This window comes from Mus musculus, chromosome 11 (genome assembly GCF_000001635.26).
Source record: "Mus musculus strain C57BL/6J chromosome 11, GRCm38.p6 C57BL/6J".
Classification (NCBI taxonomy): domain Eukaryota; kingdom Metazoa; phylum Chordata; class Mammalia; order Rodentia; family Muridae; genus Mus; species Mus musculus.
In genome coordinates this window covers 62,058,547-62,071,945 of record NC_000077.6, presented here as the reverse complement: position 1 = coordinate 62,071,945, position 13,399 = coordinate 62,058,547, and the positions used below count along the sequence as shown (strand labels likewise).

The 13,399-nt window shown below is 42.3% G+C and overlaps 1 protein-coding gene across 5 annotated transcripts in view; it reads right to left on the bottom strand.

The window, feature by feature from the left end:
- Specc1 (sperm antigen with calponin homology and coiled-coil domains 1) overlaps positions 1 to 13,399 on the bottom strand; it is a 266,251-nt gene that overhangs the window by 151,068 nt on the left and 101,784 nt on the right. The gene's annotated exons all lie outside the window — the stretch shown is intronic.

The window sequence follows — 13,399 nt, the reverse complement described above, 5'->3', positions numbered from 1 at the left end:
TGTGTTTACCCTTATTGTCCTGGAACTCACTATACTGTAGACAGTATAGTATAGACAGGCTGGCCTCAAACTCACAGAGTTCTGCCTGCCTCTGCAAGCATTAAAGGCATGTACCACTAAGCAAGATGGAGCTACATCTCTTTGAAAATGGGCGATGGATCTGAACAGGTATTTCTCAAGTGATATGAGCAGCCAACTGACATTTGACAAATTGTATAACAATTAAGAATTAACACAAAGTTTTAAAAAATACTTTCTGGGTTTCCCCTTTGGATCTCATTTAAAATTTATTTAATGTATATGAGTGGTTTTTGCCTGCACATATGTAAGCGGACCTTATGCATTCCTGGTGCATGCAGAATTCAGAAAAGGGCACAAGGTCCCCTACTATTGGAGCTACAGATGTCTGTGAGCTACCATGTGAGTGCTAGGAACCAAATCTGGATCCTCTGTAAGAGCAACAAGTGTTCTTAATGCCTGAGCCATCTCTCCAGCACGTTTTGAATCTCTTTTTGATTTTTTTTTTAATTCGGGGTAAATGCACATAGCACTTAACCATGCTTGTTTTAACTGTGTGCAATTTCCCAGTGGGCAGTATACTTACACTGCTCTGCAAACATCACCATCATGGTGATACCTCCTGAGTGCTGGGGTTGAAGGTATGTAGCACCATAGCAGGCCTGTACACACACGCTTTTGAAAAGAAAAAGAAGGGAATCCTGGTGCATTCTATAACATGGAAGAGCCTTGATGTCATTGTATTAAAACAAACCATTGCAGAAGGACAGATGTGATATAAGTCCACTCCTTGAAGTACCTAGAAGAGAAAAATCTTCCAACGAGTATGTTCTTAATTGCTAAGCCATCTCTAGCCCTAGAATGTTCTAGTTTTTAAGAATGCACAGCATACCATATTGTATTCATTTGTATATCTATTAATGGACACTTGAATTATCTCCACCTGTTACGTTTTACAGCAATATAATCCATCATGACAGATCTTTTAGTGTCTTTACCTTCAATTCTTTGGGCACATGCCCAGACCTAGTAATACTTAGATCATATTATATTTTCTTTAAGAAGAAATAATTAAAGATGGGTTGTGGTGGCACATGCCTTTAATCCCAGCACTTGGGAGTCAGAGGCAGGCCATCTCTGTGAATTCAAGGCCAGCTTGATCCACATAGTGTGTTCTAGAACAGTCAGGACAATCAGATGTAGAGAGATCCTGTCTCAAAAATAAAATATTAAAGTGGCTTTACGTGCACTACCCTCGATATCCTAGAAGGTAAGAGAGCCCACACCTTAGAGGCTGTGGATTCCTTTATCCAGGACATAATTTTCAGTACTTATTTTGTACATCACATTTTTCAAGTTTCCCACATTCTGAAGAAGGAAAAAAAGTTCAGCTTTCCCAATGAGCATCGCCACCTTGTTGAAAGAGGACCAAGTTCACATAGGAAGAGAGCCAAGGGAAGCTTGAGTGTGAGCGGAAGGCATCGAAGCCAAGTGGCTGACTCAGACCCAGGCTCACTGGGTGAATGCCTGCATGCTGGCCTGGAATACTCCAGTGGTAGAAAGGTGGCCGGTGCAGGGGGTCAGGGGAAGGTTCTTCTGGATAAAAGCAGATCCGTGGTTGACCTGAGCTGGTGGTAAAAACAGGGCAACAGAAGGAGGGCGATCTGAGGACATACAGAGTTTTAACACTGGTTTGCGATGACAGTTGTGACTTGGCCAATTTATTAAAAACCACTGCTTTGCACACCTTAGATGGATTTTATGATACGCAAGTGATCCCTGACCCCTCAAAGTCAAGTAAAAGCCTTAGGACTGTGTTGTTTTCTAGTTGAAAGAAACTGGGCCCTCACTCTGAATTTAATTAGCGTGATTGAAGCCTGGCAGGCTGTGAAGAAGAGAAGGGATGGGGGGGGGGGGGCGGTGAGGGTTACTCTGACCCTGGAGGTGCCTGGCTCTAGAACTGGACTTTATTCAAAGCAATCAAGAATTATTAAGCAAGAAGGAGAAGCAGGCAGGGCCTGATATGGTGAATGGGATTTTAAAAGCAAAAGGCACATGCTGTTGTGAGTCCCTTCAGAAAGACCTTTGGAAAGAGGTGTTGAGTGTGAGCCTGTCCCTTCTCAGTGAGCTGCATTCTGTCCCTGTCTGCAGTAGCAGGAAGGCACAGAGGGATGAGGAGGCACTTGGCATGGACACCGGCATCCTGAACAGCAAGGCCCAGCTCTGGGCTCCTCTTTGTTCAGGAGGGTGAACAAAGGCTCGATTGTGAAGAAGTCACAATCAATGCTCCAATGGGGGAAGGAGATATGGCTGCAGTGGGGTCACATTAATCTAGGCAAGAGGTTGTAAGGTGTCTTAGCCTGAAGGCTGCTGAGCAGTGCCGTGGTCTGGGGAAAGATGTGGTTCAAGAGGACAGCCTGCTAATACATACAACCTCCATTTAACACTTGTCTGATAACCAATCCACAAACAGCCAACAAGCACTAAGTATTCAGACATACCCTTGGCAAGGTGAGTACTTTGGCTGAAAGTTCCCCTCAAAGACTGTGCCTGTGCACTGCTGCCTCCAGCACTGGGCTGTCTGGGTTGTAAGAGTCAGGTAGGGCTGGGTGTTTGTCCTTAGACAAATGCTGGTTGTACTTAAGTTGTATAACTTATCACAAGAACTGGTGAAAATTTAATGTGTGTGTTATGGGGGGGAGCAAGAACACACTGAATATATGCAAAAAGGTTCAGTGTCACTAAAGATCCTGCCTGCAGTAACTATAATTCGTGGGGAATTATCTATAAACATACAAAACATTAACCGTGTGTGTGTGTGTGTGTGTGTGTGTGTGTGTGTGTGTATGTGTGTGTTTGTGTGTGTTTGTGTGTGTGTGTGTAGTTATTGTTGTTTTTCAAAACAGAGTTTCTCTTTTTCTCTGTGTAGCTCTGGCTGCCCTGGAACTCACATAGATCTGCCTGCCTCTTGCCTTGAGAATTCTGGGATTAAAGGCGTGTGCCACCACACTTATCTAAATTCTTAAACATGCTTGGGGGTTGGAGGGGACAGGCTCCACCTGCAGCTTGCTTCTAACAGTGGTGACTACCACACTCCAGCTAGGGTTTGGTCTGCCATTGGGAGTAAAATTCTATGCCTTCTCCAGTGCCCGACCTCTCACGCTGTAAGACCTAACCCAACAATAAAAGAAAGAACATCCAGAAATAAAAGGTAGATGAGAAGAAAAGTACTACCTCTTGGAACCAAGGGAATGGCTGCTGAGCTAGACGGGGCCCTGTTGACCCTGCCGAAGGACCATTCAAAGCCATGGCCATACACCACTGCTACCTGTTGGCATGTGCTATCCACAGCAAAGGAGAGCCCCTATTTTTCTGCATTTGGCACCTACAGCAATCAAAAAGCCCTGTGGGCTCATAAAACCTTCTGTACAAGCAGCCAGCAGTAGTGTAGAGATGAGAAATGAGAAGCACTTTCTAGTTGAAATAGACACAACCGATCATATTTCATCAAGATCATCCCCCAAGCATGATCAGTAACGGTAAAGTACGGGCTCCACCATGGCTCAAAGGAAACAGAAGCCGCCAGAAGAAAAGGAAGATCGTTCAACAAAATATAAACAGGTGATGTTTTTTTTTTCTCCAGGCAAACTATAAGGCATTCTGCTTAATACGTTGAGAATTTGCACAAGTTTTGAAAACTCAAAGGGCAGCATATATAAATGCTACCGATTTTAATGTTTATTACAAGGACATAATAGTCACAAAAACAAAATAGTAAAACTGAAGGCCTTCTAGTGTCGTCTCACTGTTTTTAATTATAAAACAGACAAATTCTGTTATAAGAGCTAGTTATATGGTAACATATTGAGTGGCAAATAATAATAATAATTAATAACAATAATAATAATTTTAAAACTACACCAAACCACTTATGGGTGGTGAGCTTATTAAGCAATGTGGAAAGTGCAACAGATATAAAATGCCCTAAAAGGGAATGGGTGGGGTCTAAAATCAGTTTGTCTCACCAAACTATAACCAGGTGAGCTGAAGAAGGAAGAACCCATAGGAAAGAAGTTTGGAGAACAAAACCATTAACTTCAAATTTATGCTTAAGGCAGTCCATGACAGCACTGATGAAGCAAATCCATTTTTATTACGGGTATCAGAACAAATCCAATAGCACTGAAGTGGGCTGGAGCGATGTAAGAGCACGTACTGCTCTTCTAGAGGACCTGAGTTCACTTCCTAACACCGCATCAGGTAACTTTCAAAGGCCTGTAATGCCAACTCCGAGGGATCTGGCACATTTTTCTGGATCCCATGGGTATTCACATATACATGCCATATACACATCTTTTTAAAATATCACTGAGTTCAAGGCCAGCCTGGTCAACACAGAAAGTTTCAGACAGCCAGGGCTACAGAGAAACTCTACCACAAAACAAAACAAAAGGTATAGGTCAGTTAAGAGATTTTTATATAAAGTAGTAAAATTATGTTTTTTAACCATTGTCAACATATCTGACCTAAGTGGATGTAGCCATGGCTGGTAAAATTAATAGAAGACGATGTTATCACGCCTAAAACTCATGTATAATGAAATATCACTGAATAGTACATCAAGACTAAATTTCCTCAGGACCAAGGCATGAACTCATTGCCAATTCCAGCAAGTTTTGAAAAAAGTGCTGATGCAGACTATAGCAACATCATCTCTCTTCAGAATATGGGCAAATTAAAGTCACATGCTGGTGAAATGTTATGAATTGTGACCTCTTACAAGTCATTTAGGGAATCAAAAACAAAATTTGGAGTTGAGTATGGTGGCACACGATGAAGGCTGGAGTTCGAGTTAAGGCCAGCCTAATCAACACAGGAGGTTCCAGGCACTCCAGTTCTGCGTGGTGAGACTCTGCCCTCTCACTCTCCCATAAACAACAACAACATTGTATCAAAAATTGACAATAAAAACTGATTTATCATTTACAGATTTGTCATTTATTTTCAGATTCATCATTTAAGTGAATTTAGCTACTCATGTAGATGAGTTAGAACAAGGTAAAAAAAAAATCAAGGTAAAAAACTAGCTTCTCAATAAAATATTTCAAATTATAATTCCTTCCAAATAAAACTAAAGTATGACAAACTCAAATGATTTGTATGCATTTCTACACACTGGCTAAATAAAATATGTATCCCTTGGTTTTTTTTTTTTTTTTTTTTTGATTTGACACAATATGGAAGCTGATTTCAAGATTTCTGGGAAAACATCTGGGACTCCATGTTTAGTCAACAAAAACATTCCCTGTCAATCTTTGAATGCAGAGCTGAGATCTAATGTTCAGCTTAGAAGAGAATTTGATCACATCTCTTTCCTGGACCTTTGCAGGGCTTCTCTTCCCAGAAACAAATACCCTCACATTACAATCATGTCTAATGTCAACATACCACTCTTTGGCAGCACATGCATTTGTGAATAAATATTTTCAAGGTTGAAGCACACTAAGAGAACCAATATTCAAACCAGAATATCTAATGAGCACCCTGAGAATTGCAACTACTTCTATTGAACCAGTTATCGGTGCATTCATTTAACAATGTATCCTGCTGTTGAATTTTTCTCTTTAATACCAAAAAGCCATGAACCTGAAAATTATAGAGTGTGCCTAAAGAGGTTAAGCAACTTCAGTTAGCAAGCCTAGTCTAACAACATTCCTGATCCTAACTAAAGATCAGTAAATAAACTCGCATGTCAATAGTTGATGGCAAATAATGTTTAAAGTCTGCCATCCTTTCTTATTTTCTGTCTTACTCCCTCCATTCTCTTTCTTTCTTGATTTAACAAGTTTTGTTTTTCAATTAATTGTCCCCAGATGGGCCCCAATTACACATGGTCAAAGAATAGACTGTATGCACCAGTGGCGACTGAGATGAGGTAGCTGCTGTGCTTTAGGGGGCCCTGTGTGGGTATGGCCAGTGAAACCCAAAGGAAACAGGCCGCCACGTGGAACTGCTAAGGACAACTGCACGTGGAAGGAAATATGCTGCTGCTGATAACTCCAGAACTTATCTAAGTGACTAAAATGTCACTTCAACTAGGATAAGTCCAGATGCCAGGGGAGTCATTAAGGGACTCTGCAATGAGGATGTTGAATTTAGTTTGAACCTTTGGAAAGGACATGTGATCCACAAGAACAGGGACTTCCAACTGTCTACTCATTGCTACCGTCCTAACTCTCAGAGAAAAGCTTAGAACATGACGGGGAGATACTGACTGCCTGGGTGGATGAATGTGGGTGTCAAACATCCTTGAGTCCTTTTCAACCAGCAGTTGGAGAAAAATCAGTTTCAGCCTTAGAGGAGCAATTTGAAGCATGAGTCAAGGGCTTCTATTCATCAGGAGAAGAGTTTGTCTGTCTTGTAACCCTAGGGCTTCCACAAGAGAGGGTACGAGACAAAGTATCTCAACCTTAAAGAAATGGAAATGATGTTTTGTTTGTTTGTTTATTTGTTTGTTTTTTGAAACAGGGTTTCTCTGTGTAGCCCTGGCTGTCCTGGAACTCACTCTGTACACCAAGCTGGCCCTGAACTCAGAAATCTACCTGCCTCTGCCTCCCAAGTGCTGGGATTAAAGGCATGCGCCACCACACCCGGCTAGTTGTTGTGTCCGTAAAGCTTGTTAAATAAATATAAATTTCCAGTCTCAATTATTTGGGAGCTAGCTGGGTTAAGAGGAAAACTGCAACACTTATTTAAAAGCCACTAAAATGAAACTCATAGAAACCTATCTGCTTCTGCCTGAGTGCTGGGATTATAGGCACGCACCACTGTACCTGGCTACATGGAGCAATCTTAAATGTATATTACTAAGTGAAAGGAGACAATTCAAACAGGCTGCCTGCAATGTGGATCTAGCGGTGCAACATTCTTAGAAAGGTAACATTTTGGAAACAGAAAGTAAACTACTGGTTACCACCAGGCAGTGGAGTGGAACAAACAGGCAGACCACAGAGGATTCTAGGAGAGAGGAAAAGCTTTGTACAATACTGACAATGACAGACACATCGTTGGACATTTGATTCCCAACCTAAGTTATGAGCTTTGAGTGATAAATATGTCAGTACAGGCTTGCTGTAACCAGAGCTCCACTGTGTAGGGTGTTGATAATGGTGGAGAGGGTGTGTGAGGAGAGGCACATGGGGAATCTGTCCTTTCCACATTGCTCTGAACCTCAAAGAGCTCTAAAGTAATAAAAACTTAAAGAAGAAAGAAAGCAAATCCTGAGGATTCTGGGTGAGATGTTCCAGATTCTAAGATGTGGGGTTTTGAAGTTTGGATCTTGTTTTCTCCTGTAACTGCTAAGCAAGGATTTTTTTTTTTAATGTAGATGGTTGAGGAGGGGATTGCAGTTTATACAAATATCTACATTTTGGGTTCTGCTCTCTGTTACTGGTGCAGTCATCTCTCAGTATCAGAGGGCTGGATTCTGAGACCTTGAATCAACAAAAGCCTTGACTGTGCCTTCCCTGTATAAAGTGTCACAGCCAGGGAGATGGCACAGTGGACACAATGCCCGTGATGCAAGCATGAAGACCTGAGGTCAGATCCCCAGAGCCCACGTAGATATTCAAGGGTGGTGGCATTTGTCTATGATCCCAGCTCTGGAGCAGGAGCATGGAACAGACAGATCTCTGAAGTTCACTGATTAGCTGAATCACACACACACACACACACACACACACACACACACACACTTAACTACAACCTCCCTCCCACATACACATTCATGCTTGAACAAAAGAGGGCGTGAACACTCCCACAATACAGCCCCACCACACACATATACACGCATGTGTGCATGAACAAGAGATGGCACAGTCTTTGCATGTAACCCTTATAGTTACTGAAAAGTAGGTTAGAGAACCACGAAGAAAAAAGGATCCACACAGGCTCAGTGCAGATGCCTTGCTTTTTCCAAATATTTTTGAAGTTGGTTAGATCTGCAGGTGCAGAATCTGTGGATGCAGGAGCCAACAGAATACTTCCTTTTGTCATAACGTCTAGTAACAGTGGGATTATATCCACTTTACAGAAGAGGAGGCTCTCGGCAAAGCTAAGCAATGGTGTGAAGGGTCACGTGGAGAGAAGGTTCTCAGCATTGTGACTCTGACCCCAAACTGGGTAACTGATAATGACTGGAATCAGGGGTTGGCGGGAATATAAGAAATGGCTTGGGAAGTTGTCCTTGAAAGGAGCTAGGGTGGTTTGCAATGAAAACAGCAGAGCCAGCTGTAGTAACATGCAACTGTAGTTGTGGCTCCTCAGGACTGAGAGTTCAAAGCCAGCCTGGTCTACTCAGTGAGACACCAAAATCAGGGAAAAGGGATGAGAGAAACATGGAGGGCAAGAGCTCCCCAGTGTTCTTTCAAATCTGACTGTATTCAGAGCATCTCTCACACATGTGTGCCCCCAACTACCCTTTGCCCGAGTCAAGCTTTGGTTGTGGAAAACCGAAGTTCAAGGAAACCATCAAGTTGGTTGACGTTTCTAGGCCCAGGGAGTCTGTATCTGAAAGTACCAAGGTGGCCTGTGAATGTGTAAAGACTGTTCTCAAACCACCAAGAACTATGCGACAAGTGCCAAGAATGGAAGGAAAACAGAGTGAGGATGACACTTTGCGGTCTGTCCCCTCCCAGATAGGGGCTAGTTGTGAATCCTAAGGAGGTCTTGAACTGAGTCCAAGTCTCAAATGATCCTCCTGCCTCTGCCTCCTTAGCACTGGGCCTGACAGCTCTCATACCCTTTTCACTGGCTTTCATCTAGAAATGCACAGGCACAGCTATCCCAGGAGCAGTGGTGGATAACGTGCTTAAAGCCCTACCACCAGGATGTAGTGAGGGGCTGGGCAAGGTTAGTTTGTGCTCCTCAGATGGCACAGGTGAGTATTCTTACAATTTCCACATCGCTACACGGGCGGTGTGCAAGCCTGTTTCAGATAATCAACCCCAAACAGGGTTCCTACCAGGCCACCCTGCACACTATTCAACGAATTGACTTAATTTAGTATAGATCTCTCATGTTTCAAAACTACTTCCTTACCACAGGAAACCGTCTTTACTGATTTATCTTTTGGGGTCAAGCAAGTGAGAAAAAAAATTCCCATTGGAATAGATTATGGAAATCTCAACATGGGTCCTCTGAGGAGAGGTGAGCTATCAACCCCACACTTCCACCCTGCCCATCCGTACTGTAATTTGCTTAGGAAAAGTACTTCTCGTGATCATAAATTAAGTTTTCAAGTGGAAATCAATGGGTAACGACAATTCAATAGCAAACTTGGTTATCCAAACAAGCACTCAGAAGCGGGAGCTCGGCTCTGAGAATCCACTGTGCGCCAGCAGCCAGGAAAAGCAGTGTCAGAGATCTAACCATGTTTTCCATTGGGGGCCTTGAACATTTCAGAAGGTCAGCGCCAAGTTCAAGGGCTGGAACTTTATAATATTCCATGAATTCAGTGGAAAGACTTCCAGTTTCCCTTCCACCCTGTGTGACGATTCTGAACCAGACCCAGAGAAACAGGCCTTTTCATTTGGAACATAAAGCTGGCTCTTCAGTAGAATGCTAAACTATAATGAAGCCCGGAGAACTGGTACCACACCATGTTCAGAATACAAACCAGCTCAAATGAAGGAGCTACATTCACAATCACTGCCTTAGCAAACTAGTAAATCAACACACATTTACAAAAAGAAGCAGATCCTATTCAAGGACTTGAGTCCCGATGTCCTACAAGAACAGTGGAAAACATCCTATATCTTTAGTGCTACAGTCACACAGACCCTCCTGAGTTTTCACAATGGCACTTGGCATATTTATTTGCAATGCCTCATCTACATGCATTCCGAATAATAGGTGCTAATTAGTTAATACAACCATCTGTTATTGGTAACATCTCCATCCCTGAAGCTTATTACTTTAATATTCAACCAATTTCCCAGTTCTTCCTATTCAAGCATAGCTCCCAGCTCTTATTGCACTATAGTTCCCATGCCCTCCGGCTTCCTGTACTGTTCCTTCAGGACAGTTCCTAGCTGTATGCATTGTTGCTCCAGCATACCTTTCTGGAGTACTTAATACTTTACTGTGTTACTACTTCAAGTGCATGGCACCTTTTTACTCCATCACACTAGTATACCCTAGTATGGCTATCAGCCTTATGGCACTATTACTTCAGGGCACATCCATCCCTTCCTAGATCACCCCAGAACATCCCAGCCTTACTGTATTATTATTCCAATGCTTGCCCAGCCTTACTATGGGGTTTGAGAATAGTTGGTATTCCCATAAAAGTGATGCTCTTGCAAGCAGGTTGTTATGGAAATTCATAGGGTTTCCAGCCGGGTAAGATCAGTGATGTCTTTCCTCCCTCAGCAGTCTATGCAGTGTCTTCTAGCACTATGAAAGCTAGCCAGTGAGGAGGGAGTTTCCAGTTCCCTCCCACCTTGTACTCTCTAAGTCTTATAACTGAGATACGTGGTGTCTTCAGCAACAGGGTTGTATCATTCAAGAAGGACAGAAAGAAGGCTGTATTGTTTTGGCAGCTTCTGAAGCCTCTTTGACCAAAACCTCAAATGGATAGATAGTAAGTTTCCATACTTCACACACCCGCTGACACGGTAGCTCTGTTGCCCCTTTTCTCTCCAACCCTCTCACCCTCCTCATTAAACCTCTTCATCCCCAATATTCCATCTCTATTTTCATTTCACATGTTTTATTATAAGGCACCTCCCCTAATGCCCCCTCTCTAGTCTATTGGCTCCTGTAGGCACTCCAAGTTAGACAAGCGTGGCTAACATTTTGAAGCTAGGATTTGTATATGAGAGGAAACACGTGGCATTTGTGTCTCTGAACCTGGGTTATGGCAATCAAGAAAAGTTTTTCCAGCTTCATCTGCTTTACCTTCCAATCTTTTTTTATTTGTTTGTTTGTTTGTTCTGAGACAGGGACTTCCTATGTAGCCCTGGATATCCTAGAACTCTCCTGGAACTCATATGTAGACCAACTGGCTTCAAACTCATTGAGATCTATCTGACTGCCTCAGCCTCCTGAGTTCTGGGATTAAAGGCATAGACCACCATTCCTGGCTCCAATTTTACAAGTATCTTTATGGCAGAATACATAAGAGTACGGCCCCCTTCCCCACATCCGCCACAGCATTTGTTGTCATTTGTATTCTTGTTGGTGGCCATTCTGACTAGAGTGGGGTGGAACTTTAAAGCAGCTATAACCTGCATCCCTCATGGCCCCTTCCTACATGCCCAGAGCTCAAGAAGAGGCACCCGGCTCCCAGATGAAGCACTGACTCTGCCTGTCTGTGATCTCCCCAGAGACAAGAGCAGCCATGCTTTTCCTTCATACTTCAATATATCAGTGTTTCCAGCTATGAGAAACAAACGCTTTCTCATCAAAGGAGGCATGAGAGTCAGCTTTCGACAATGCAAATAATTAAGAGACGACATGATTGGCTGAAACATATAGGAGATGAGGAACATGCCCAGTTGGTCTAGGCACGTGGTTCAGTAATAGGGCCTGTGCCTAGCATGTATGAGGTCTTGGTTTTAATCTTAAACACTCGAGAGAAAAAGACACAGAGAAAGGGAAGTCTGGCTCACTTCTGTTCGCATCTTTCTCTCCCTTGCCCAAGTGAAAAGATGACTATGCTAAGTAAGTAAGTAAGTAAGTATGAAGCAAAGGTTAGGAAACCAGGAGAGAGAGCGGGGTAGGGTTTGGCGGCTGGAGGATCAGCAGCTGGGTGAAGGATTGGAGAGAATATTATATTATTCTCTTAATATATTACACACATTTATATTTATTATATTATATTAAACACATGTTCAAATAAACTGAGGATAGTATGAGCAGTGTTTATCACTCCCAGAAATGACAGGGGCAAAGCTGGAAAGAACCTGTCATATGGTATTGAAATTAAAGATGTGGCTTTAAATGTACTATATTAATACATATATACTGTACTAATATATTTTATAATAACTTCATATGTCCACAATATATACATGTAATTGTTATGTTTGTAACATGTGAAGATAAATTTTATATTGTATTACATTTAATATATAAATATTCTGTGTATATAGCACATAAATATATATGTATAATGTGCTGTACATATATCCATACAGCAAACCATGTAACCATCCACATTAGCACCACCATGTAGACCCCAGCTAAATATTCACATTCCATTTCATTGCCCTTGAAATAAGAGGCACTGTACTGGGATGCTACAGAGGGCTGCAGGTTGTATCACTGCCCACCCGTGAAAAAGGAGCCCGATTTGCAGGGCCAGGGAAAAGCTCCCTGAGATAACACGGATGATTTAATATGTTGAGCTGGTTTTAGATCAGATAATGCAGATTCCCCACTCTGCCAGGGCCACCATGTCTCTCCCGTGTAGTGTCCATTTCCTTCTCTTCTTGTCGGAGCAGGTGATTCCTAAACGCTCCCAACCCTACAGTATCTGTGACAGATGTCAGGGGGCGAGAAGTGTTTATAAGCCTATGCAATTCTTCTGTTCTTAAATTTGTATGTATTTGGGTTGCTGGAGAGAAGGCACAAGGCATGTGGGTAGTGCACAGACATACATGCAGGCAAAATACCCCCACACATAAGAATAATAGAAATAATTTTTAAAGATTTAGTATGTATTTAAATCTAGACATCAGTCAACTGTGATTCTGTGTGTGTGTGTGGGGGGGAATCTTAGGCTAAGCCCAACCCCCTACAAGGTGTGCTCCACACTAAGGAATGTAAGTTTTGGGGTTTTTTTGTTTTGTTTTGTTTTGTTTTAGCTGTAATTCCCAAGAGAGAGATTCTACTCTGGGAAATAGTTCAAAGGGAGAAATCACCACAATTATAGTCATATCTACATTCAGGCTCTGCACTACCTTCATTCCATTCTAACAATTATAGTAGAGAAGTGAGATATCTCCATTATACAGCTAAGAAAATAATATAGGGCAAAAATCAATGAAGTCACAAACAGAAAAGGATAGAGGAAATTAATGAAAATGCTGATTGTTAAAAAGTCAGTAAAATTGGCAAACCTCTATTAAAGCTAACAAAAAAGTCAGGATGACAGCTTACTTCTATAACGCCAGCATTTGGAAGACTGAGGCAGGTGGATTGCTGTGAATTTGAGGAAAGTCTGGGCTACATGTTGAGTTATGGGCTAATGCTAGGTAGAGCAAAACCCTGTCTAAATCACAACAACAATACTAACAACAGAGAGAAGGAGAGAGGGAGGGGAGGGAGGAGGGGGGAGGGAGAGAGAGAGAGAGAGAATACAAATGATCAATATCAA